The sequence below is a fragment of the Struthio camelus genome, chromosome 10, assembly GCF_040807025.1.
Source record: "Struthio camelus isolate bStrCam1 chromosome 10, bStrCam1.hap1, whole genome shotgun sequence".
Classification (NCBI taxonomy): Eukaryota; Metazoa; Chordata; class Aves; order Struthioniformes; family Struthionidae; genus Struthio; species Struthio camelus.
In genome coordinates, this window is record NC_090951.1 from 25,879,996 (window position 1) to 25,889,328 (window position 9,333).

The window sequence follows — 9,333 nt, forward strand, 5'->3', positions numbered from 1 at the left end:
CGGTCTGTTGCTGGGAGAAGCCTCTTCTTCGGTCGTCTTCCTTGTCCCAGTAACGCCTGATGCTCCAAACACTGCACTCTCCCTGCAAGTGCTGCCTCTTACTAAGCACCTGCTTCACTGGCAGACATTCGGCGTAGTAAAGAGGCAAAGGCTTTGGACCGCCTTGCTGCTGCAGGGACCAACAAATTGCCAGGGAGGTCCAGAAGCTGAGTACTCAGCCAGTACTATTTTGCCCTGCCTGTGCGCTTAGTTGGCAGCTTTCCCTGGCCATGCAACTCATGAAGTGGTGCTGACCCTGATTTCCAGAAAAGTGCTTGTCAGTTTAAAAGAGAAGAACTGGTTTTCAGTGGGGAGTTGGAAGGGCGACGTTCTGCTGCTTTGGGGGACTGCCCGCTGGCTTTTCTGGTGCGGTGACCCTTCTGTCTCGTCTCGCTCTGAGAGCTCCGTGAGGTCCCTCTTGACCCTCCCTGTGTGGAATAGCTACAAGATGCTGCTGCAGAGACTACTGGACTCTGACAGCCAGGCAGGGGTTAGGCCAGAGCCCAGATGCCCTCGGGAGCAGAGCGCAAAGCCAGAAGCCCATTGGCTCCCCCACGAGATGTGGTTTGGGACCAGTGTTCCCTGCTGCTGCTCTCCGTGTCCTTCTTGGCTGCCTTAGCCCCTCTCCAGCCTCCACTCCCATTGGCCCAGCATGGCTTTGGCTGCTCTGGGTCTGCCCTTACTCACGGTCCCTGTGGCAGTCGGGTGTCCTTCTTCTGCCTCCCCTCGCCCCCTCCCCCGGCTGCCTTCACTACAGGGGCTTTCTGATGCACTCAATGGCCTCACAGGGCTGCCACAGCAGCGACCTCACTGTCCCAGCCCTGGGTCGCCTGTGGCCTCCCTTTTCCTGCCTCTAGCCAGCTAAACCCTGCCGAGGGGCACTTTGCCCTGGCACTCCGTGCCCTGGTGAATGTTGCAAGCCTGGCACGCAATGGCTGCTCCTTGCTGGACGAGACAAAGAGGAAAGCACTTGAGGTGCCCGGTTAATGCTGAAGAGCCATGGTGATCGCAGGCAACAATGGTTGCTCGTGGGCTCCAGTCCGCCTCTCCAAGCGTGCTCCAGTGGCGCAATGGGCCAGCGCGCAGTACTTATACAGCAGTGCTAAGCGGAGGGATGCTGAGGGTGTGAGTTCAAGCCTCACCTGGAGCATGGGCTTTTGATCATGCAGTGCCTCCTCTTCCCTTGGGCGGTGCAGCTTCCTAGCAGCGACATCTGTCTCAAGCCAGACATCCCGGGACCTGCCAATACAGACACCTTGGAACACCAGAAGCGCTCGGGGCCGTTCCAGGCTTGACCTGGGCTCTGCCCGCATAGCACTCGGTTTGGGGCCCCGGAGGCAGAGCTGGGCTCTCCTCCCTTCTCTTCCGCAGAGGATCCAGACCCCACTCAGGGCGCAGATGCTAACATTTTCCTTTGCTCTTCAGCATTTGCCCTCCAGGCGGACACTCTCCCAGCACCAGCTGCCCAGCCTCACTGTGGCAGAGCCTTCCTAGCCAGCCTTTCCCCCTGCAGCCAGGCCAGGAGGAAGCACTCCTGGCTCTCTACACGCGAGCACTGCGGTGGAGCTGCAGGCAAAAGCTGCTGCCTCACAGCGCCTCTCACTCTGCAGCAGGCAAGGGAGAAAGGCAGCTCTGCCTTTCCAGGGAGGGTTTCTTTCCCACAGCCAGCTTACAGCTTGGCCGGAACAGGACTTAAGACTTCCAGCATGGTGGCATAACCTCAGAAAAGTCACACGCTCCCCCTGAAGAAAAAAAAAAAGCGACTTCTTTCTCCCAGGGAAGAGCTACTTGTGTTGGGGGTCTCTATGGCGTGGGATGGCAGTTGCGGGTGGGCTGGGGCTGCAGGGCAGTTTGTGTGTGGAGCTGAGAGTGCCCTGACTGCAACACGGAGAGCAAGGGCAAGGGAAAGGAAAGGTGAAAAGCTGGGCACTTTCCAGGCAGAGTCTCTCAGTTCTCAAGCTTGGCCTGGAGAACGGAGAAGCTTGACTGCTTTCCCAGAAGCAGGGGTAGCTGTCACGGCAGCCCCCCAGCAGAAGACACTGCACGATCACTAGAAACCAGGAAATCATTTTAGGCACGAGCCCACTGAATGTTTGGAACAGAGAGCACAGAAGAGCTCCCTAGGCCATGGCATCTTTGGAAACAAACCCCTTGGCCTACCCTTGCGGGTGCCTCCCGTGTCTTTTCCAACTCTCCTTTTCACCCGGCGGGCTTTGCAAAACCATTGCTGTGACTCGGATTCGGCCACAACGCAGAGTACTAACCACTATACGATCACAGCTGCCCATGTGATTGCCTTTCCTCCTCGGGCCATTTGTCCCTCCTGCCTCCTGCCCTCCTGCCTTCTGCCCTCCTGCGGAGCAGCCAGAGCTGTCAGGTGACGGCAGGCTAGCAGGGAGAAGTCAGAAAATGCGAGTCTGTGTCCTTGCAGAGCAGCACCCGAACAGCGCAAGCCCTCATGTGCCTCCCTGGGAGAGGGGAGGCAAACTCACGCTCTAGATTCACCTTTTCAGAAGTCTCAGTTCTTGGGGATGGCAAAGAACTGGACTGAAGGCAGTTACGGGGCATGTCCAGGGGCTGGCGATGAGGAAAGGACAACTCTGCAAAGAGCGGCCCCGCGTAGCCAGCTGGACAGAGGGTGGTGTAGGGGGGAAGGCAGGTGCATAGCACAGGGGATACGAACTGCTCCGTGCCCAGCCCTGGCTCTTTCTGCTCAAGTGTCCCCTCCACCACGCACCCTGGGGTGCAGTGTGAGCCTGTGGGCGCACCTCCACAAAGAGCGACGGTCCTTTCCCCACTTGCTCTGCTCCTGCTGCTGGGAGAGGTCCTGGCGAGAGGTTGCAGCTGCAGGAGTGCTGCGCTGGGTGGCGGAGGTGGCTCAGCAGAAGGGAGCTGCTCCTCGCCTGAGCTACGTTGCAGCCATGCCCGGCCCTGGCCGCCATGCACCTCGCTGACCCTGCCCTTCCCTGGCTGACCGGGCTCCAGAGCTTGGCCTCAGACCCGTCTCAGCACTTTGGACTTGGCTGGCAACCACTGCTCTGTGCCTGGCCCTCGTTCCTGACACTCAACCAGCTCTCCCTTCTTGCTCGGGTGCTGAGGGCCTGTGCCCTGCCAGGGAGGTCCCTGCCTCACTGGCCTTGCTATGTCCCTCGCAGCCTGCTTGCCTGCCCTCGGAAAGCAGCCCGCTCCCACTGCTGGCTGCCACCTGCAGCAAGAGCGTGCTCACGTTTCGCACTGTGCTGCAAGGACAGCCGGAAGGGGCATCGGTCCCCTGGCGAGAGGCAATCCAGACTTCCCCCAGCCCAACCCATGCACCAGGACAGGAGTGTTGCAGTCTGGTGGGTATAGGTGAGTGGTGCAAGGAGCTGGATTTTGGCTCCGGTTTCTTGGAGAGGTGGGTTTGAAGCCCGTGCTGTCGGGCTTTGTTGTCTCAGGCTGCTGTGATTTGTGCCCAGCTGTGATTTTCTGCTCAGGGACTTTCCAGGTGCAAACCTGTGTCCAGCAGTGACCAGCCTCCCCGCCGACCGCCACCTTGCACTCCCTGGGCCTTCCCGCTGCAGGGTGCCTGCTGCCCAGAGGCTCTGGTTGAGGGCCTCGTTCTCAGAAAGAAGGAGGAATGCCTGCAGAGTTGCCTGGGAAGGCTCGGGCTGCCACGGCAATTTGTCTTCCTGACCGGCTGTGGGGGGCTGTGGTTGGAGGGGTTGGTCCCCTGCAGGGCAGGGCTGGTGCCCACCGGTGGGTGCACAGGCAGGCTGGGCCTCTCCTCCCTGGTGGTCTAGTGGTCAGGATTCGGCACTCTCACTGCCGCGGCCTGGGTTCGATTCCCAGCCAGGGAAAGGCTTAGGGTTAGGGCTAACCCTATTGCCACAGCAAGCGAGGCCTTTCACCTGGGGGGGCAGCGTGGAAGGAAGGGGACCCTATCAGACGCACAGGAGCTCTGAGCAGGCACGAGGAACAGGGCGTTTCCTCTGTTGCAACAACAGCCATCCTGGGCTTGCCTGTGCAGCCAGCTCCAGGGCAGCCCTGTCTTCTGCCAAATCCCCTTGCAGAATACCCTTTCCTTAGGGCTCCTGGGAGGCGCTGGGTGACAGAGAAAAGGTCTCTGGGTCTGCGGGACGTGACTCACCTGCCGCAGGAGCTGCCTTGTCTTTCAGTCCTAAGATCCCTGCACTACCCAGTCCCACAGAGGCAGGAGCAGGCGACTCTGCAGTGAAGCTTTGCTCTGCACATGCCAATGAGAGACCCTTCCCATGCTTCCTGGTGCAGACGGGGCCAGAAGGCCCAGGGAGGAGCTGAAATGGGCTCCTGGGCCCATGGGCAGGGTGTGTGGAGCATTGCTGGTCAGGGCCACTGAGGCCCTCAGGGCCCTGACAGCACCCAGGTGTCGCGTCCTGCTGCTACGCCACAGGGGACTCGCAATAACAACCAGTGCTTAGGCCCTGCTGATAGTCACAGCCTGAGCCAGCCCTTGGTTCTGTTACGTCCTGGACAACTCCGGTCACTTTGAAAGAAGCCCTGGAAACAAGCCCACCTGCCCCCCACACTCAGCCATGGCACAGGTGTTCCTCAGTGCAGCGAGATGTTGGTGCACAAGGGGTGGCGCTTAACGCTCCCAGACCCGATTTTGCATTCGCATGGCCTTTGGCACGGTTTGGAGACGGTCCTGGCGGACTCTTGGACAGTGCCCGGGGGGAAAGGAAGTAGCCGTTGCTGAGAGCACAGCTCACCGAGGCAGCACACAGGTGCAGCAGTTTGAGCCAAAGGAGGCTGTGACCTCTCGCAAGCTCTAACAGGCTCCAGCGAGCTCTGTCAGCCATTCCTGAGCACAGGGCGCTTGGAGCTCTAGTTCCACCTAGAGTCGTGATGAGGGAAGGTCAAGCAGCCGTCCAGCAGGTGCCAGCGAGAGACCTGTACCACAAGCGCTGGGCCCAGTACAAGAAAGACATGGCCATGCCGGAGCGAGTCCAGCAAAAGGCCTCCGAGAGGCTTGAGGGATTGAAGCATCCGTCACACGAGCAGAGGCTGAGAGAGCTGGGATTGTTTAGGCGGGAGACGCAAAGGCCCAGAGGGGCTCTTGTCGGTGTGTCTAAATACGCGATGGGGGGAGTAAAGAAGACGGAGCCAGACTCCAGAGCCCAGGCAGACTCCAGACTCCAGAACCCAGAGAGGCTGTGGTATACCTAACCAGCACCAGCCCTTGCTTTGCCGAGGCTCCTCTTTATTCCTTCCTTCCTTTATCCCTTCCTTCCTTCCTTCAGGGCAGAGCTCAGCACAGCCCCTGCGGCCAGCAATGGCAGCGCAGCGTCCCCATCTGGGGCCACCACACTGGTGAGCTCCCCCTCCCCGCCCCCGCCATGGCTCTCGCTGCGCCACGGCGTGGGGTGGGGGCAGCACCCCAAAACAGCCAGCGCAGCTGCCCTTGGCTGAGGTGGGCAAAGCCTGGCAGGGTCTGGGGGAGGGTGTCGCGGGAGGCCTGGCAGCCTCTTGGTGACGCGGGCTGGGGTCACAGTGGGACATGCCGCATCACAGCCACAGCTCCCCTCCCGCCACGGGGCCCCTCCCTGCACTTCCCTGCGAGGCCTGGGCAAGCCCAGCTTTCGGGTGCTGCTCTCGCCACCGCTCTTCTCTGGAGGAGCTGCTTTGCAGCGCAACGAGAGGGCGAAGGCAGGCCACGCAACACTGCTGGAGCCTGCCTGGGGAAGTGCAAAGGAGGAGGAGGAGAAGTTTCCTCCTCCCCCTCCTGCTACAGGGCCTCATTGAGCGTGAGGGGGCGCAAAGATGGAGAACCTGTGGCCAGACGTGTTCCCAACGCTCAGGAATCTCAGCCGCTACGGTAAGGCTTGCAGGAGGTATTTCCTGACTGCTGTAGAGCATATCAGCTAGGAGAAGAGCTATGGAAAGGCTGGGCTCTGTGGGGCAGGGCTGGACAGGGCTAGTGGGTGCCACGAGAGACCAGTCTGCACGTCCCTTGGTGGCCCAGCGGTGAGTTTGGCAGCCGGGACTCCTGCAGGGGAGACACCTGGGGCTGCCCTGAGCCTGGGCGACTCCTGTGGGCACGGCACCGTCCTCTCACTGGCGTGGAAAGCTAGTCCCCGTTTCCCTAGCGGGCGGGTATGCTTTTCAGGCATGCCCACCTGAAAGGACAGGAGCCTCGCTTAGAAGTGGGCAGAGGTGTCCTCGCAGCTCAGCTCTGCAGCTCCCGCCACGTGGAGCGCCTTGCGTGTTTGGAATTGGGGTGGCGGTATGTTTCGTCTCACCTGCACCGGTCACCTCCTTGGTGAGCAGGGTGCTGAATGGTTGTGCGCTTGCTGACTTGGATTTTTCCCTTGCTTTCCAGAGATTGTTACCATTTGGGACAGCGTCTCTGAATACATTCTAGAGCACTTGGCAGAGAACAAGGTGGGTCTTGTGGCTCGGTCCTCCCCTCCTGAAACGCTGACGGTTTGCCTTGTCCTGACACCCCTGTGCCACGGCGTGCCGTTGCTTCCCTCCCCTGAAAAGAGAAAGAGCACCCCCGCAGGACACTGTCCTGGACAAATGTGCCACAGAGCAGCTTCTCTGGCACCGGCGGTAACAACGGAAGTCCCGATAAAGCAGAAGAGAGTGCTGGGCACTTTCTGGGCCTTCTCCCTTCTCCAGTGCCAGCATGGAAAAACCAAAGCCTGGCCCCTGTTCCAGGGTTGGTCCCTGCCGTTGGAAACCCCTCCGACTGTAGGTAGGGGAGGAATGTTGGCTCTGCTGTTGCTTTCCCAAAGAGATTTGGGGGGCGAGCCGAGGAGCAAGAGGGAAGAAAGGTCTGGAGTGTGTGCTTTCCCTAGTGCCCCATCTTGCCCTTTGCATGCTAGGGGTGGGCAGGGCCCAGGGCAGCATCCCCACGCTCGGGCAAGCCCTCGGTCTGTTTTTCGTCTCCAGGCTGCTTATGCTTGTTCCTTCTCTCCCGCTGCTGCTCTCAGGGTGTCAAGGTATTAGGAGTGGGGATATTCTATGTCCTTAAACACTACGAGTGCTCCGTGAACGGTGAGCTTTCGATTGTTCGGAGACCCATGTTCCGTATATCGGAGGTTGTTGCCAAGGAATACCAGGCCAGGTGCGCTCAAGAAGATGTTCCTGGTAAGAAGACACGTTAAAACCTTTGCCTGCCCTTGCGCCGAGCTTGAGGCGCATGCAAACTGCTCTGAAGACATGACTGAATGCCTCCGGCTGGCCTGAGAACAACTTCAGCTTGTTCAAGCTGCAGAGGCCAGCCAGGAGCAACTGCTCAGAAAGGCTCCCTGGGTGTCCTTTCCTGGTAATATGCCTTCAGCCGGTGCGTGGGAGGGATAGGACGCTGGCCCCAAAAGCGGAGACATTTGCTGACTACGAGGCGGTGGGGGTGGGGGTGGGGGTCGGGGTGGGGGTGCGGGGGGGGTAGAAGAACCCTGTGGGCTGCTGTGCCGTCCTTGCACTTTGCTTCTTCCTTGCGTCTACTGACATGGCATAGGCTTAGCCAGAGGGCACTGGCTGCGGGCACAGTCACAATGGCCTGGCACCACGCACTTTCTCATGGGACCTGCACCCGTCTGCCCTACTTGTCCTGCCCTCCGGTAACGTGGTCCTACCAAATGGTTAGTTTCCCTTTTTTATTCCTGCACTGGCAAAATCACTGCTGCCCCCTGAGCACCTCAGTTTGCAGGCTGCTCTGACTCTTCCCGGAAGGGACTCCATAAACCGCTCCTAGGCGCTGTAGCAGAGGATTCAAGAGCCTGCTCTGAGGCAGTGCTGTCTTGCCAGAAAGTGTTGTCGCCTTGTGATTGGAGCCCGCTGCCCTGCTGCAGAGGTGACTTTGTTCCTCCTTTGCTGCTGTCTAGGTGACGTAAGAATCGTCCCTCTGAGGTACGAGGATCTATCCGTGTGTGCCCACATGCCTTTTACAACGGTGCAGTGCTGCATACAGGAGACCGTGATGGCGTTCTTTCGGGCCATCTCAAAAAGACAGGCCGTGGACTTTGTCTTCAAGGCCATTGGCATTCTCTCCGTACGAGACCAGGAAGTGACCATGAGATTTTACGATGACTTCCTCCTCACCGTGGATGGCACTGGAAAGCTGCTAGCAGCTCTGCTCGGGGTAAGTCGAGCACTTCCCCGTGCTACGCCTACTTCTTCTGGACACCTGTCAAAGGACGACTGAACTGATCTCTGTTGGCCTGCCAGGACCTTCCCGGCCAGCGGGGCAGCCACGGTCTCCAGCCACGCCAACTCTCTCTAGCGTCCGTCTCTCGTATGCAGTGGTCTGGGCGACAGAGGCGAACGTAGGACGAGCTGCCCCGCGTTAGGCCAAGGCTCTGGCTGGCCCAGCATCCCACTCTCTGTGCTAGAAATGATAATGGCGAGGCTTTTACGGGCTCAAAAGTAGGCAGTTTCTGGGGAAAGAGTCTACGACGCAGGCAGGTATCTGTGGCGCTTCCCCTCGCAGAAAGCCATGGTTGAGTGCTGGGCTGTCTGCACTGACCAGCCCTTCCCAGTGTCCCTGGCGTCCCACTGCCATGAACGGCTCTTTTCTGCCCCAGGCCTGCATTCACGCTCTGCTTGGGATGGTCACCCTGTCCCAGCCTGTCTCCTCATCCCAGCCCAATGCCCTTCCCCAGCTCTCTCGTGTGGCACTCCCGGTTCTTACCCACTGGGCAAAGGCAAAGCAAGGGCTGGGTCTCTCTCACTCCTCTTCCATGCTATGGATGCAACCACCCAAATCCTTGGAGAGCCTGTGAGGCTAACACCAGGTCCGAGCCAGGTGTTCTCTTTCCAGGAAGGCTCATAGCAAGCCAACCGGCAAAACCCGGCCCGCAGAGACCCTGGCTAATCGAATGCCTTCTCCTGTGCCTGACTTCTCCACTAACAGAGAAGGCGCGTCCTCGTTGACTGTCTTGACTCTTGCCCTTGCGAAACACCTGGCAGTGAGGTCCCTCAGTCTCAGCTCTGAGCTGTGCATCTTCTGCTTTCCTAGTTGAGGGCTAGCATTTGGAGAGGAAACTTTGTTTCAGGGTGTCCCCGTGGCAGCATCTGCCCTGAGCACAAGAAAGATTTGCTGCCTTTAGGAGCAAGGCAGTCATGTCGCCGGAACGCTCTCACGTACCTCTGTCTCTGTTTCAGGCCCCAGGGACGAGACCCCTGGTGGTTTCAGGAAGAGGAAGTGTGGCTTTTCGCATGGGTCCCGGCAGTGTCTTCGTGTTGCCACAGTACGTTTGTGGAGTAGGTCTCAGCTCCTGCTCGGTGAATAGGAGGAGGGGAGGCGAGATGGTCTCCAGGGGCAGCAAGGAG

At 59.5% G+C, this 9,333-nt stretch overlaps 1 non-coding gene across 1 annotated transcript; it reads left to right on the forward strand.

Annotated features, from left to right (window-relative positions):
- The first annotated feature begins 1,095 nt into the window (after nt 1-1,095).
- TRNAI-UAU (transfer RNA isoleucine (anticodon UAU)) lies at nt 1,096-1,189 on the forward strand. The gene is made up of 2 exons: nt 1,096-1,133; nt 1,154-1,189. It is a non-coding gene; the product is annotated as a tRNA-Ile (tRNA).
- Nucleotides 1,190-9,333: the final 8,144 nt, after the last annotated feature.